This window comes from Lolium perenne, chromosome 2 (assembly GCF_019359855.2).
Source record: "Lolium perenne isolate Kyuss_39 chromosome 2, Kyuss_2.0, whole genome shotgun sequence".
NCBI lineage: Eukaryota > Viridiplantae > Streptophyta > Magnoliopsida > Poales > Poaceae > Lolium > Lolium perenne.
In genome coordinates, this window is record NC_067245.2 from 123,445,169 (window position 1) to 123,461,554 (window position 16,386).

At 47.8% G+C, this 16,386-nt stretch overlaps 1 protein-coding gene across 1 annotated transcript in view; it reads left to right on the forward strand.

Annotated features, from left to right (window-relative positions):
- LOC139835590 (uncharacterized) overlaps positions 1-16,386 on the forward strand; it is a 64,458-nt gene that overhangs the window by 46,131 nt on the left and 1,941 nt on the right. The window lies entirely within an intron of this gene.

A 16,386-nucleotide genomic window follows, 5' to 3' on the forward strand; every position in this document is an offset into this window, starting at 1 on the left:
CCTGTGGAGATTCTTGTTTTGAGGCAAACCAACAGGGTCCTCGATGTCTAGATAATTCGTGCAGAAATAGATGCACACTTCGGTGAGCCAGCCTTGGACGATGCTTCCATCCGGATGGGACCTGTTATGAACGTATCATTTAAGGACCCCATTCATTCTTTCAAACGGAATCATGTAGTGTAGGAATGCCAGCCCTAGATTGGTGATATCATCCATGATATGGACCAACAGATGGACCATCACGTCAAATAATGTAGGCGGGAAGTACATCTCAAGCTCACATAGGATCACCACGATCTCTTCCTGGAGCCTTGGGAGTTTCTTCACGCTTGTCGACATCCAAGTTATGATGTCGAAGAAGTTATAGAGCCCAGTCAGTATTGCACGGACATGGTCATCCATTATACCTCGGATTGCAGCCAGAAGAATCTGCATCATCATCATGTGAAAGTCATGAGACTTCATGTTGCTGAAGTTTCGTTTCTTGGGGTCCATGTATCTGCTTATTAGCCCGGAGTAACCGAATGGCACTTTGACTCCTAGAAGGCAATTGAAAAATTGATCGACCTCAGCTGGACTAAAAGTGAAGCAGGAGGGGGCAGTAATAGTCTGGCTACTTAATCCTTTTGCGCTTCTGACTGCCGGCCGTCTCCTCCTCCGACTGTCCGTCTTGGGTTGGTGGGATCTGAATCTCTTCCCTGATGCCCAAAACTTTCAGTTCGTGTCTTGCTTTTGGCCCATCTTTGGTCCGGTCCGGCATGTTTTGAAGAGTGCCAAGCAAGCTCTCGTACACGTTCTTTGTGATATGCATGACATCGAGGCAGTGAGGTGTATCGAGAATTTTCCAGTACGGCAAGTCCCAAAACACGGACCTCCTTTTCCATACACCAAAGAGCGGCGTCGTTGCCTTTTTCTTCTTCTCTCCGGGCTTTTGACGAATCTTTCCCGGCGCAGGGCACTCCTTCCAACCTTTCAGTAATGTATCGATCTCTTCGCCGCTCCTCTTACGTGGAGGTCCTCGGGGTTCATCTGTACCATCGAACAGATCTCCACGCTTTCTCCACTGGTCAGTCTTGTGTAGCCACCTTCGATGTCCCATGTAAACGGTTTTCGAAGAGCCGGGATCCTTACCAAGCTGCAAAAACACCGTCTCTTCCATGCACCTGACACATGACCTGGCACGAAATATAACCGTATCTGAGGTAGTCCTACACCGTCGTGATCAACGCGGCTCTCAAAGGGAAATATTCTTCCTCGACGGCGTCCCATGTATCTACCCCTTTCTCCGCCCACAACGTTTCAAGATCCTCCTTTAATAGTTCGAGATACATGTTGATATCATTTCCTGGCTGTGTTGGCCCTTGAATTAGCATACTCATCTGTATGTACTTCCTCTTCATGCACAGCCAGGGCGGGAGGTTGTAGATCCATACAAACACGGGCCATGTGCTATGTGTGCTGCTCTGGTTTCCGAACGGATTGAATCCGTTCGTGCTCGCACCCAACCTGATGTTTCTAGGATCTGCCCCAAAACTTCTGAATTCATTGTCTAATGCTTTCCACTAGCTTACATCCGAAGGGTGTGTCAGCACTGGGTGTTCAATCCTCTCTACATCATTCAACACTGCCTCCTTTCTACCAGGACACGTGTTCCCGGCAGGAAGGAGATCTTTCAAGTATTCCAGAATGTCGTCGACGCTTGTGTTCATCCATCCATGTTTCGCCTTCATCTGCAGCACATCGAGCGCTACTCTCAAGCGGGACTCCTCCAAACCGCGACCTGAGTCGTACAATGGAGTATTTGAGTCTGTCTCCAGTTGCTCAATCTTTGATTTCCGCTTGGCGCCTTTCGTCTTTTCGAGAAGCAGATCCTTAAGATGAGGGTCCCGCACGACTGAAGCTAGCGGCACCTCTTCGTCGTTGTCAAGGTTATTGTCCGCGTCTTCAACATTTTGTTCATCATGCTACTGATCTGCATCGTCCTGTGCGACAAACTCTTCATCGTCATCAATATCATGATGCCCTCCTTCTTGCCGGCCATTACCACCTTCTACCGTCGCCCCATTGACCTCTGCGCCATCATCACTCATCCATTGAGTGTGTCCATGCGTGAGACCATTAGTGAGCAGGTGCCCCTGCAATTTGCCTGAATAGGGGTCAAACCATTTCCCCCGTGAGGTTATTTTCATACATGTCTGCGATCACGTGTTTCAGATATCTCATCACGACGCTTTCACTCATCTTGATAACCATTATCGCCTGCACGGCAAGATATATAATTGATTAGGAAAAAACATATGCATCTGTCAGTAGTTTTCAAGAAAAAATTCGGTATGACCTTCCTACACGGCCCAATGTTGGCAACTCATTTTCAATGCCAACACACCAGCACAAACACAACATATATGCCACACACGAGCTTTTTTGCTTCAAATTTTCAATATACGATGATTTCATTCTTCAATTTGTTCATTAATCACCTATTTGGTTGATATGTTGGTCGACGAGATCGAGACGTCACGCCGCGACCACGACGTATGGATTCCGACTTTCTAGATCTAGATCTAGATCTAGATCGGTCAATGCGGGATAGATAGATCTAGATCTGCATAGGGATGTGGGGGATGTATGTTGGAAGGGAAGATTTGCTCAAAAAATATTATTTCTTTAGTCAAATTGGCCAAATTTGGGGTAGAAAGGGGCAAAAACTAGCTGGGTTGTGTGGGAGGAGTGGAGTAGTGTGGGTGTGTGAGTGCTGGTTGGTGGCAGAAATAAGTGCCAGGTTACTGCCGGTGCACCAGGCCATGGGTGCGCCAGCAGTATATAGCCCATCCGGATGTATCTGGTCCGGGCCAGGCCCAAGACTCACTGCCGGCGCACCAGGCCAGTGGCGCGCCGGAAATAGTAAATTACCACCAGCACGCCCCTGGCCTGGTGCGTCGCCAGTGATTCTTGGGCCTAGCCCGAATCGGGTGAGCGCATGCTAGGAACTGTCCCCGGCGCGTCAAACTAGCTGGTGCGCCGACAGTAGACCTTCATCGTCGGTGCGGCTGAAAAGGGGTGCGCCGGCACCACTTGCCACCGGCGCATGCATAATGTGGTGCGCCGGCATTAGCTCTTCCACATATAGGATTTTTCCAGTAGTGTAAGGACCCTCTTTTATGTAAATGTATTGAATGTTAATGGAAAAGTGTTCCTTGCCGAATGATTGATGTCGATATTTCTTTCTTCCAGTTAATTTTTGATAACTATACCGAATCTGCTGGACCTTCCCACGCTTCACCCGCTGCTTCTCATTCTACAAAATCTCCTGGCGGCATTTTCTTGGATGATTCTTCGTGCGCTGACTCAATTCACCAAGAATTGGCCGATCTTCGACAGCAGCTCCAAGCTATGAAGAAACAAGCTGTCATAGTTATGGACCAGTCTTGCAAATCCTCTAATCGTGAACAAGCTTCTCTTCGGCAAGCACAACAGGCTCTGGAATTTGCTGTTGCCGATGCCTTACAGGCTACTAAGCGCGAGGATTATATGCTTGACCTGGTGACTGATGCAAGTTAAGATATGGCGGGTATGTTACAATGTATCCTTCCTTTTCCTTGACATTCTTCGTGTGTATTCTCACATCTTGTTGTTTCTCTTGTTGCATCTAGGTTCATTTCTGGATGCTATCACCGAAGAATAGTGCGTTAATGCGCGAGTCAAGGTCCTTCTTCAGCTTGCCAAAGAGAATGATATTGACTCCTGGGCGGACGAGAGCCGCACTCGCCGAATTGTTCAGTTCTAGGATCGAGCCGCTCAAGTCCGGGAGTTATGCGATTTCTTCGGCAGTACTTTGGCCATGGTGTATAATGCTCTATTTCCTCGAAACCCTCAGCCTGCAAACCTTACTGAGCTTATGAATAAGTTCAGGGATGTGGAGAGTATCCACGACTTTGTAAAGGCTCAGATGGTGGCTGGTGCTAAATTTTCTCTGATCTGGTTGAAGGTATGCCACTCGAAATTAGACTTCAGCGGTGTTGTCGACGCTTTTTACCGCAAGACATCGAAAAGGGGAGAAGAGGAGAGGAGGAGAAGGGGAGAAGTGGAGAAGTGGAGGAGAGGAAGAGAAGAGGAGAGGAGGAGAAGGGGAGAAGTGGAGAAGTGGAGGAGAGGAAGAGAAGAGGAGAGGAGGAGAAGGGGAGAAGTGGAGAATGGGAGAAGGGGAGAAGTGGAGAAATGGAGGAGAGAAGGAGAAGTGGGCGCCAGAAATTTCAAATTTCGAACGTTATTTCTGTGGCGCATGGGCACTTGGTGCGCCACAAAAAAAAATTTTCTTTTTTTTGTATTTTGCAGCAAAAAATCTTTAACTGCCCGTAACTTTTTACTCTTTTCGAATTTGTAGATTCTAAAAATTGTCCAACCGGGCAAGCCCGGCTGAATTCGGATGTAGATTTTTCGTGGGAACATTTTGATATATTATGCGTTTTTTTTCGAGTTCGTATGCAACCAGAAATCCACTTTGATGATTTTCCCACGTAATTTTGCAAAAAAGGTCGAAATTATTGTTTGTTAATTCTCAGTGGTAAAAGATGACATAATACATAGGCATCTTGAAGGGATTTATTTTTTGAAATTTTATCTATTTTTTATATTTTTTACAGAGGTTAAAAAGGCGATCCACGGGGGGGGGGGGGGTGGAGTTGCATGGAACTCATGTGCGCCACAGAAATAAGGCTTTCTGTGGCGCACCATCCCACGTGCGCCACAGAAAGTCTTAATTGTGTGGGGCACCAGGACCAGTGCGCCCCCGAACGTCTTAATTCAGTGGCGCACCGGGCCGATGCGCCCACAGAATGTCTTATTTCTGTGGCGCACGTGATCCTGTGCGCCACAGAAATAGTGAAACCAATGATTGGGGCTGGCCCCACCAAATTTCTGTGGCGCATGGATCCCTAGTGCGCCACAAAATTAAGCTATTTCTGTGGCGCACCGTGTCTGGTGCGCCACAAAATAACTTTCTGTGGCGCATTTTTGGTGGTGCGCCACAGAAATAAGCTCCGCCTATAAGGGTTTTCCTACTAGTGTTTGATGCTGCTTTCTTCAAGGCATTTCGGTATGACGACTCGACGCAGATTGCTGGTGCTGCAAAAGAAAGTATAACCATAGATAGGTGTATGTAAGAACTATTTTTCTCTTTTCTTGACACCTTTGATCTGAGCTGTAGGATTGCATGTATTTGTAAGTGGTGTATATTGTAACTTATCCTTGCGAGACTTGTGTAAAGCCAAGGAAAAAATTTATGTTTGTTTTTTTCCCTCGAGCCCCCGAGCATCTCGGTTGGCATAATTTTTTATTCGCGAGGTTTGATATGTTAACCAAAGCGTGTATATTGACAAGTGCGATAGGGTCGAATATATTGTAATTTTGTCGGGTTCAAGCCCCCGAGCATTGCTCAAGAAAAAGGAGAAATATTTTTCATCACTATCTTTTATTCCAACCATGCTATATTGCAGCATCGCAAGCCCGTCTAATTAAAAACCTTTCATCCCCACTTGGTGCCCTGAAAGGAAAAGAGTGCATCTAAAAACTTGCGAGCTGTTCAGATACAATGTATGTTTACATGAACTTTCTTCGAAGCATAGAAACGTCGAAGCTGCGCCACGTTCCACGGGTTTGGCTCGTCTTTGCATGTCTTCTTGTCCTTCAGCCTGTAGGCTCCTCCTGGTATCACCTCAGTAACTATGTACGGCCCCACCCATGGTGACTTGAATTTTACATGGCTATCGTGCTTGAGTCGAAGTACTAGATGGCCAACTTCGAACGACCTGGACCGCAGATGTCGACTATGATAGTTTTTGAGAATTTGTTGATACGTGGTTACTCTCGACAGTACCTCATCTCAGGATTCGTCGAGGGCGTCCACATCATCTTCTAATGCCTTTCTCGAAGTTTCTTCACTGTATTCTGCGACTCTGGGAGAATTATGCTCTATTTCTATCGGGAGCATCGCCTCGTCTCCGTGAACCAAGAAAAACGGAGTCTCTTGGGTCGCTGTGTTGGGTGTTGTTCATATGCTCCATAACACGTTGGGTAACTCGTCAACCCAACTGTGTCGTGCTTTCTCTAGTGGTGTCAGCAATCGTTTCTTGATATCGTTGTAGATGATGTCGTTTGCTTTTTCGACTTGGCCGTTGGTTTGCGGGTGCACCACCGATGCGAACTGTAGTTTGATACCCACTTCTTCGCAATATTCTTTGAATTCTCGAGAGGTAAAATTACTGCCATTGTCCGTAACTATGCTGTTAGGGACGCCAAATCGAAAAACTATTCCCTTGATAAAGTTCACCGATGATGCTGCGTCTGCCAACGTTACTGGTATTGCTTCAATCCACTTTGTAAACTTGTCGATAGCTACCAGCAAATACACGTGTCCTCCAGGCCAGGACTTGTGCAATTTTCCGACCATGTCTAGGCCCCATTGCGCGAAAGGCCACGACAATGGTATAGGCATTAATTTTGCTGCTGGTGAGTGAGGCTTGGATGCAAACATCTGACAGGCTTTGCAGGTGCGAATGATTTCCTTTGCATATTCTATTGCTGATAGCCAATAAAATCCTGCCCGAAAGGCCTTGGCTGCTATTGCTCGGCTGCTTGCGTGGTGGCCACATATTCCCTCGTGTATATCTTTGAGTATGATTCATCCTTCTTCGGGTGTGACACTCCTCTGCAATACTCCTGAGATGCTCCGCTTGTATAATTCTCCTTTGACCACGGTGAAGGCTTTGGATCATCGAATAACTCGCCTTGCTTCGACCGGATCTTGAGGTATTTCCTTTCTCATGATATATGCCACGTACACCTGCATCCATGGAATTTCAATCATCATGACTTCCTCTGGATCTTCCTCATCATCTGATGCATGAGGTTCTTGGGCTGCTGGAGCCCCCGAGTCTTTCTTGGATTTTTCTTTTTTTCTTCGGCTGCTTCGGTGCTTTCTTCGCCTTGGTTGATCTCTCGCTTATTTCTTCCCAAAAACTCCAGGTGGTATCAGCAGGCATTGCGAGCTGATGTTTGCCAAAACGTCGGCTTCGTCATTGCCGAGCCTACTGATGTGATTGACTTCATAGCAATCAAAGAGTTTTTCGAGTTCATCGTACACATCCTTGTACGATATCATGATGTCATTGACTCCATCGCACTTGTTCATCACCTGCTGAGCTACCAGCTGGGAATCGCCGAAGATTTTTAAACGGGTGGCGCCGCACGCTTTTGCCATCTTCATCCCGTGTATGAGGGCTTCATATTCTGCCTCATTATTGGACGCGTTGGAGAACGTCATCCGCAATATGTATTTCATTTTGTTGCCTTGGGGTGACACGAGTATCACGCCTGCTCCAGCTCTTTCCAATCTCTTGGACACGTCAAAGTTCATATGCCAGGTACTCGATAAATTTGGGGGTCCCGTATTTTGCAGTTCCATCCACTCTGCGACAAAGTCTGGCAGAATTTGCGACTTGATCGCCTTTCTTTTTTCATATGTGATGTCCCGAGGGGAAAGTTCGATTCCCCAAAGGGAGACATGTCCTGTGGTTTCTAGATTGTTTAGGACGTTCGAGAGGGGTGCCTCATTGACCACTATTATCGGGTGTGCCAAAAAATAGTGCCATAGCTTTCTTGCTGTTGTGAATACTCCATATGCTAGTTTCTGATAATGTGGGTAACGCTGCTTGGATGGTCACAGTAATTCGCTGATGAAGTATACTGGTCGTTGAACTCCATGGATCTTCCCTTCTTCTTCTCGTTCCACCAAGAGGACTGTACTGACCACCTGAGGTGTGGCCGTGATGTATAACAGGAGTGGTTCTTTTTCTTTCGGAGCCACCAGTACTAGAGGTGTCGAGATTGTGCGTTTGAGATGCTCAAAATCTTTTTCTGCTTCTTCGTTCCACTCAAACTTATCCCCTTGCTTGATGAGCGCGTAGAAAGACAGCGCTTTTTCTCCCAACCTGGCGACAAACCTGCTCAAAGCTGCAACACGGTCAGTCAACTGCTGTATCTCCTTGAGCTTGGTTGGTTTCCTCATCATCACGATAGCTTGTATTTTATCGGGATTGGCCTCGATTCCCCTGGTTGACACTAAGTATCCGAGGAGTTCTCCCGCAGGAACACCAAAGGAACATTTCGTCGGGTTCAGCTTGAGGCAAAACTTGATGAGGTTGTCGAAGGTTTCCTTCAGATCATCAATCAGGGATGATCCTTGCTCTGTTGTTATGACGACGTCATTGATGTATACTTGGACGTTCTTGCCAATCTGCGTGGCGAGACACTTCTGCATCATCCTCTGATAGGTGGCTCCCGCATTTTTCAACCCGAAGGGCATTGTTCTGTAGCAGAACACGCCATAAGGGGTTATGAAAGCTATTTTGACTTCATCTTCTTCTTTTAAGCAGATCTGATTGTAACCAGAATACGCGTCCAGGAAGGAAAGACGTTCGCAACCCGCTGTGGAGTCGATGATTTGATCGATCCTCGGGAGGAGAAAGTGATCCTTTGGACAATGTTTATTGAGACACGTGAAGTCGACGCACATGCGAAGGACGTCAGTGTTTTTCTTTGGGACCAGCACTGGGTTAGCGACCCATGTGGCCTCGTTGTGTAGTTCCCTGATGAAATTCGCTTCTCTGAGTCGACGAATCTCGGATAGCATAGCTTTGCGGTTTGGCTCGGAGAAACGCAGCAAAGGTTGTCGAATTGGTCTAGCTCTTGGATCTAGATTGAGAGGGTGCTCAGCAAGTTCCCTGGGTACTCCTGGCATGTCAGCTGGACACCATGCAAAGATTTCCCAGCGCTCACGGAGGAACTCGACGAGCGCGCTTTCCTATGCGCTATCCATGTTTGTTGCGATAGCTGTCGTCTTCTTGGCATCTGTCGGGTGAATTTGCACTTCCTTGGAATTCTTGGAGGTGTCGAAGGTTTGCTCCTTAAGTGTCCTTCCTCCGTCAGGTAACACGTCATAGTTTGTTGTTAGCCTAGACGCTTCATATTCAGCTTGCATCCCGAAGGTTTCTGACAGCTTATGGAAATCTTTGTTGCATTTATCTGCCAAGGCAAAGCTTCCTTTCACTATGGTTGGGCCGTTGGGTCCAGGAATTCTCCATAAAAGGTATGTATAATGCAGCACATCCATGAATCTGGCGTACGCCGTTCGTCCCAATAAAGCAAGATATTGTGATGGAAAATCTATAACTTCAAACTCCAGCTTCTCCCTTCTGAAATTTTCTCGAGTTCCAAATTGTACATCGAGATCTTTCCCAGAGGATAGTTCGGTTTCTCAAGTGTAATACCATGAAAATGTGTGTCCGTTGGTGTCAAATTTGCCGGGGAAATATTCATCTTCCTCAAGGTATCCGCGTACATGAGGTTCAGACTCCTTCCTCCATCTATGAATATGCGCGAGACCACGAATCCCGCTATCACCGCTGGTAAGATCATAGCTGATTGTCATGGTCGTGGGACTTGAGGCGGGAGGTCTGCTTGAGTGAATCCTATGTCCTGTGCCGACCAATTTAGGTACTCGATGGTTGGTGGAGGCATCTTCTCTGCCATGTATACCTGTCGCAAAATTATCTTCCGCGCCCTATTCGAGGGTCTGCCTTTCTAAATCATCGACACTGCTCCCGTTGTGTCAATGTAGTCTCCATTGTTGACTGGAGGTGCCGCCAACTACAACTGATGTTAGTTTGAGCTGGTAATTGCGGGTGGTGGTGGAAGATGGACTTCACTCCTTGGCCCCTGTGTGTGCCCCCTGTTCGCTGCTTGTGCATTCGTGTGCTCCGCATGTCTATGCAGAGCTTGGAAGGTTCGGCAGTCCTTCTGAAGATGGCCTGACTGTGTTTTCCCTTCACTGTCGAGGTAAAAACGCATCTGGCATGGCCCGTTCAGAAGATCTTCGGGTGATATGTTTTATGGCCTCTGAAACCTTGGTCGATTATTTTGTCTGCTGGAACTTGGCGCATCTCTATGATCATTGTGCTGCTCATTGCTTTTTTTTGAAACGTTGCTCATTGCTTCTTTGATAATCATCCCGATGATTTCCTCCACTATTTCCTCGGAAGCCAGCCGCCACTTGGCCGGGACCGTCGTAATCTCAGAATTCGCGAGAGTATCGTCGCCTATTTTGGTTGTTGTTTCTGTTGTGATCCTCCTCGGGTGCTCTATGCCGTTTATTTTGAACAGCATCTTCGCCATCCGCCCAGCGATTCGCTATCTCCATGAGCTCTGCTATTGTTCTCGGGTTGGATCTACCAGAATCCTCGATTAGTTCTCTTCTTTGGATCCCCGCAACAAATGCATCAATTGCTCTTTCGCCAGATACGTTTTCTGCCGAATTTTTTATTATGTTCCATCGCTGGATATACATCCTCATTGGTTCATCATACTTCTGCTTGCAGGCCCTTAGCTGCTCTATTGATGCAGGTTTCTTGCACGTGGAATGGAAATTTTTCATGAACAAGTCCTCGAAAGTTTCCCAGTTGTCGATGGACCCTCCTGGTAATTTCTTTATCCACGATCTTGCGGCTCCGCTGAGGTGAACCTGAATGCTTTGCATGGCTGTTGCTCTAGTTCCACCCATCAATTTCACTGTTTCCACGTAGTCAATTAACCAATCCTCTAGGTCTTGCAAACCATCGAACTTTTTATAGTTATCAGGTAACTTGAAGCCAGAGGGAACCCGAGTTTTACGAACTTGTCGGGTAAAGCAAGGGAGTCCACACATGTCCTCTTCATCGACTTCTGGCAGGTGTTGCCTTGATCTATTTTCGCGTGCTCTATCGACTCGAGTTTGAGTCACCGTGTTTCCTGCATCACCTTCCCGTGGAGGGTCTCGTGCTGGCACCGCAGTAGGTCGAGGACTATTTTGCCTTGGACTATTTCTTCATGGGTCACTTTCAGGTTGCGGTGTACTTGAACCAGCGATCGTTGTCCCCATGACGCCAACTCCGGCCATAGCCATCTGATACAATGATTCTCTGGGATCTCCGGGGGGTGGCTTGGATGCCAATATGAAGGCATTAGTCGCCATATATCCTGCTTCCGGTATTTTCGGGATGATGTGCCCTCTTGTATCTATCGACATAAAGGACATGTCAAGGTTTTGGATCAGATTCTCGCACTCATTCTCGGGCACGTTCGCCAGTCGAAATCTTCCTCTTGCGCGTGTTGCTCTGTGACTATCTCCCAAAGTTCCCGATTGCCGGCTCAGGTTGGCCCTGCGTGCACTTGATGGGGAAGCTGCAGCTCTTCTGTCATCAAGTACCTTTCTTTGTTTTTCTAGTTCACGTCCAGCGCGAGCGAGTCTATATTGATATGCTTGTAGATCTTCTGTTGTGGATGTGGTGGTCATCGGTTCTGTACCATCCATGGCTCTCTGAGCTCTGTCCCAAGCTGCTTGCGATAGTTGAACTTTTTTGCGAGGTGTAGGCCCGACGTATTTATTTCCGGTTTCTGGCGTAAGATCAGCGGGATCAATGTATGCATTGCCCAAATCATCGAAAGCCTCTGACGCCTCCTCTTCTGGACGACTTGAATCACCGATTGCACATATTTGATGATATATTGTAGCATTGTTTTCTTCTTCAAGGTCGGTGACACCGTCAGATAGATTGGCGAAGACCTCCCGAATAGAAGTAGATCTATCGATGAAGTCGAAGATGTCGATGCTTTCCGAGTCGTCGCTCAGATCGGAGCCCGTGAATGACCAGAAAGACACGTTGCCGAACATATCGGCGAGTTCTCCGCCGATGGCGGGCTTGGTGAAGCTTGACGAGGAAACCTCCTCGTCGCCTGACTCAATGATTGATGTTGATGATCCTGAAAAGTCGAAATCGGCCGCTGACGGTCCCGAAGAAATTGGTGCCACAAAACGGTGTGATCCTTCTTTCCCGACGAGGAAGTGGAAACTCCCGAATGTCATCTCCGTCGACTCCTCCAGATCGGCATATGCATGCAAACGGGCGGGAGGGTGAGGAACAAAATCGACGAGATTAGGTTTGACCTGTTTACCGCCATCCATCGCGTTGCTTGCAACTGATGATGTTGACGATGTTGACGATGCCATCGAGATCAGCTCCTTGTCGCCTCCAATTCCCACAGAAGGCGCCAATTGTCAAGGGTTTAACTTGTCAATGCCTACAGGTTGTAGACTAGGGTTTCGCGGAAAGTAGAGGGCAAGTAGATCTCGAAGGTTCAGCCGAAAAGGTGCTCGACTATAAAAAAAACTAGAGTTTGTGTTGAAAATGATTTGATCCTTTCTTTCTTCCTCGGCTCCCTTTATATAGGAGGTGGAGCCGAGGCTTTCGTATTGTACAAGTTACAAAGTCCGGGAGACTGTTTGAGTCCTTCCCGTATTGATACAAGACTATTCCGAATCTATCTCTATCTTCCATATCGGGGCTTATTGGGCTTCCGGACTTCATACACTTTAGGTAATGGGCCTCCAAATAACCTCGGGTACCTTATCTAGCAGGCCCATTCGGGATGCCTATGTCACCCGGTACCATAAAAAGAAATTAAGCGGGGAACTTGTCACGGACCCCAAGGTGGTAACCAACATAATTTGGTTCATGGACGACATGAATGTCCTGGCGATGGAGAAAAAACTGGTAAGCAATTTATTGGTTTAATTAGATCAAGTATCGTTCATATAATAGTAGCAACATTTCTAAATGGTTCACGTTTCTTCCTCAGGAAGAAGCAAGACAAAGACTTTCCCAATGTAACGAAGGCTCCTCGTCCCAGGCGTCGACGACTAGGGTAGCCTGGGACAAGCCTCTCGTACAGGCGATAAACCTCGTTAATGAGCATTCACCTACGAGAAGGCCGCATAGAGGCCGTGTGGCTGGCGCAGGTACGGGCCACAAGAATGCTCACTACGGCTTGTCGTCTGCGGCCGATAAAAATGCGTGCAATGAGAGGAAGCAGCAGGAGGCGGAGGAAATGAGGGACTCAATCCTAGGCCAAGTCCAAGATAGTTTGGTACCGCAACTCAAAGCACCTGATCTCAAAGCTGAAGTCCTCGCTTCAGTCCAAGAAGATTTCAACGCTGGCGTCGTGTGGTAGAGGGTGCCAAACAAGCCCCCCCCCCCCCTCCCCCCGCAAATGCAAGTGGTAAGCTTAGGCGCCAGAAACTCGATGGCGCTGCCGGCCGCCGGCAATGACGATGTTATAATGGAGACTCCTCCGGCCGCCGGCAATGTCGCAGGTGGTAGGGATTCACCGTCCATGCCGAGTAGTAGCCCCTCCATCACTTGCACGCCTGCCGCCGCATGTGTCGGCCCGCAGACATTAGCCGAGCTCATTGCCCTCACGGTAATTAACTAATTAAGCTAGTGTACATCAAGTTAATATATTAGTTTCGTCATCATTGCCCTCTCTCTAACACCGTACACATGTTCTCGCATGCGCTCTCAGTGCCATGCACCTTTCTGATGAAAGTGAACGACGAACTCAAAGACGTCGTGAGGGGGTCCATCATTCGGCCTCTGGATAAGAAGTGGCACACACGAGATATGGCCGATGACGTTTACTGGGTTGAAGTGGATCGGGCGTTACCGGGCTATGAGGATTTGTATCCTGCTAACCAACCGGATGGCACCGATAGCCCGATGAAGCTGAGCTCACTAAAGAGTTGGGTTGTGCTATGGCCGAAGACCCTAATTAGGATCAACACCTCCTCGGGGTCGACGGCAAGCAAAGGAAAGCACCTTGCGGTGCCACAGGTCAGCGTCCCTCTACAACAGCCAGCGGCGCCGGTGGTCAGCGCCCCACCACAACATCTAGCGGCGCTAGAGGTCAGCGCCCCACCACAACAGCTAGCGGCGCCAGAGGTTGACGCGTACGAACGTGACGACTTCCAATGGGATATTCCTATGTCTTCACAAGTTCTCCATGAGGATGCCCCGGTGGATCCGAACGCAACGACCTTGAAATATCTGTGCTCCAAGAAGCTGTTCGATTCTCAAGAAACAGCTGAGGAGGAAACGCCTGAGGAGGCCGCCACCGCCACCACCACAGAGATGCTAAGCCCAAACACACTCCGTGCTACGACCAATACGGCGATGGATGGTGGTACAGTACAACCCAAGAAGCGGAAGATGCCAGCGAAGAAGGACGCCAAAGCCAAGACGGCGGGCAAATCCAAGGACACGGTCCGACACCTGACAAGTTGCCAAACGATTGGCGACCTGAGCATCACTTGGGTGAACCGATGCTGCCGGAGCATGTTCTCAAGATATTCACCCCGGATATGAGGATCTTGCATAAATCTGTCCTATATGTGGAGAAGCAACTTCTCAATTCAAAAGATCCTGGTTACCCTTTGTACGTGCCTACGTGGTGAAGGTGCCAACTGGCATGAACTTTGTCGAAAAGTACCCCGCGGACTTGTGCTTCATCCGGTTCAATGACATCTTCGACATCTTTCGCATGAAAATTCTCCACTTTTATGTGGTTCGGCTAGTTGCTCTTAGCCTGTCTTCCCAGATCGTTAAGGAGGGGACGCCGGGCATCGCGATAATGGACCCCTTCTATATGCGGGAGAGTATCATCTGCAACGCTGGGGATCGGGCGATCCCCACCAAGGAGGTCGAGGATTTCTTCCTGGCGAACATTAAAAAGAGCGGCATTCTCATCCCTTACTTCCCCGAGTAAGTAATCACTCGCTACTCCCCATTACCATTCTATCATATATCTCCATTTGCATTTGCAAATGTTAATCCGTGTGTTTTCCGCAGAGACAAGTTCTGCACCCTCATCGTCGTGCACCCGCAACACTCGCATGCAGATCTCAACTCGGGTAGGGACAAGAAGAAAGACTACACCCACATCAAGGGCGTTCTCAATGATGCTCTCACCGGCTTCTCCACCAAGACAGGCCCCCTTAAAGTACAGAGGAAAGTACGAGTAGGCTTGGCGTTAACCCACACAACCAACTTCACCTGCCTCAGGCAGTCGTCGGAAGACAATGGGATGGACGCGTGGTATGCCACCCTTCAGATGCACGAGTACATAAAGTACGTAGATGACATGTTGTTGCCAGAGACACTCAGAAACAAGTTTAAAAACATGGAAGATGTCAACGATAGAGAGTTGAGAAAAAACTGGGGTCGCATCCAGCAGTTGATTTGCACGACAATCCTGCACGATGTCAACAATAGGTCTGGCGCGTTCCTCTACGGCTACGGTCTACCACCTAATGACAAGATAGAACTCCGCTTGGAGATGTCGCGTGATGACAGGCCATTCAACGCGCTGAAGGGCTGCCGTCCATTCCCCCCTAAGCCTACAACCTGATCCTACGACGGGAACTCTTTTGCTTAAGCTTGAACGATATGTCCATGAACTTCCTTACTGTAATTGCTATATATTCCGGCCCGATCGACTTGTCGCTTTTATTTAGTTTGTATGGATGTGCATGTGAACCTGCGTCTATAATTCCATTTACTTTGCTATATATTTCTAGATTATGTCGTGTTTACCTTAATCATTTTCATTTACTCGACCCTTACTTGGCTCGTATTTGGAGTTCGCCGATGATTAGAATGTTCGGTCACTCGTACAATCGGGGGTGGAGCCAGTGAGCCTTGGTGTGATGGCCACAAATATCAATCTATTGTGCATCCTACCTAGCCTCACTGACTCCATCCCTGGATGTTAATATTTGTTTCGACCAACAAAGTATGAGGCACGCTATTTAGTTCATACTACTTGTCTTTTATTTGAGTTGGCACTTCTTAATTATACTGGCTGATGATTAGAATGTTCGGTCACTACACTCTGGGGTGGGGTGAGTGAACGTAGTGTGATGGCCCAAATATCAATCTGTTGTGCATCCTACTTGGCTTCACTTACCCCATCCCTGAATGGTAATATTTTTTCGACCAACAAAGTATGAGGCACATGCTATTTAGTTCATACTACTTGTCTCTCATTTGAGTTGGCACTTGTTAATTGCATTGGTACTGACGTTTTATTTGTCTTGTGCATGGAGATGCCGACGACATATGTCGTGTACAACGGGAGGGTTCCTGGAGTCTACGACGACTGGGAGGACTATCGGAGACAGGTTGTGCAGGCAGAAGGAAGATGCGCGCGTTATCTAGCGGGAGAGATGAGGGACATGATGAGGAACCGGATGAAGACCATGGCCTTCGTGATGATGCTCATCGTGATCATGGTCATGTTTTATGTGATTGTAGTTTAGGTTAGTAGCTACATTGTGAGGTGTATGACGACACTTGTGACGACTATGTACCGAGACTTATAACTTTGTGAAACTTCGTCGTTCGATGTTGCGTGTGTGTTGTATGAATCAACATTTCGAAACGAGACTTGCTTATTTGTGTA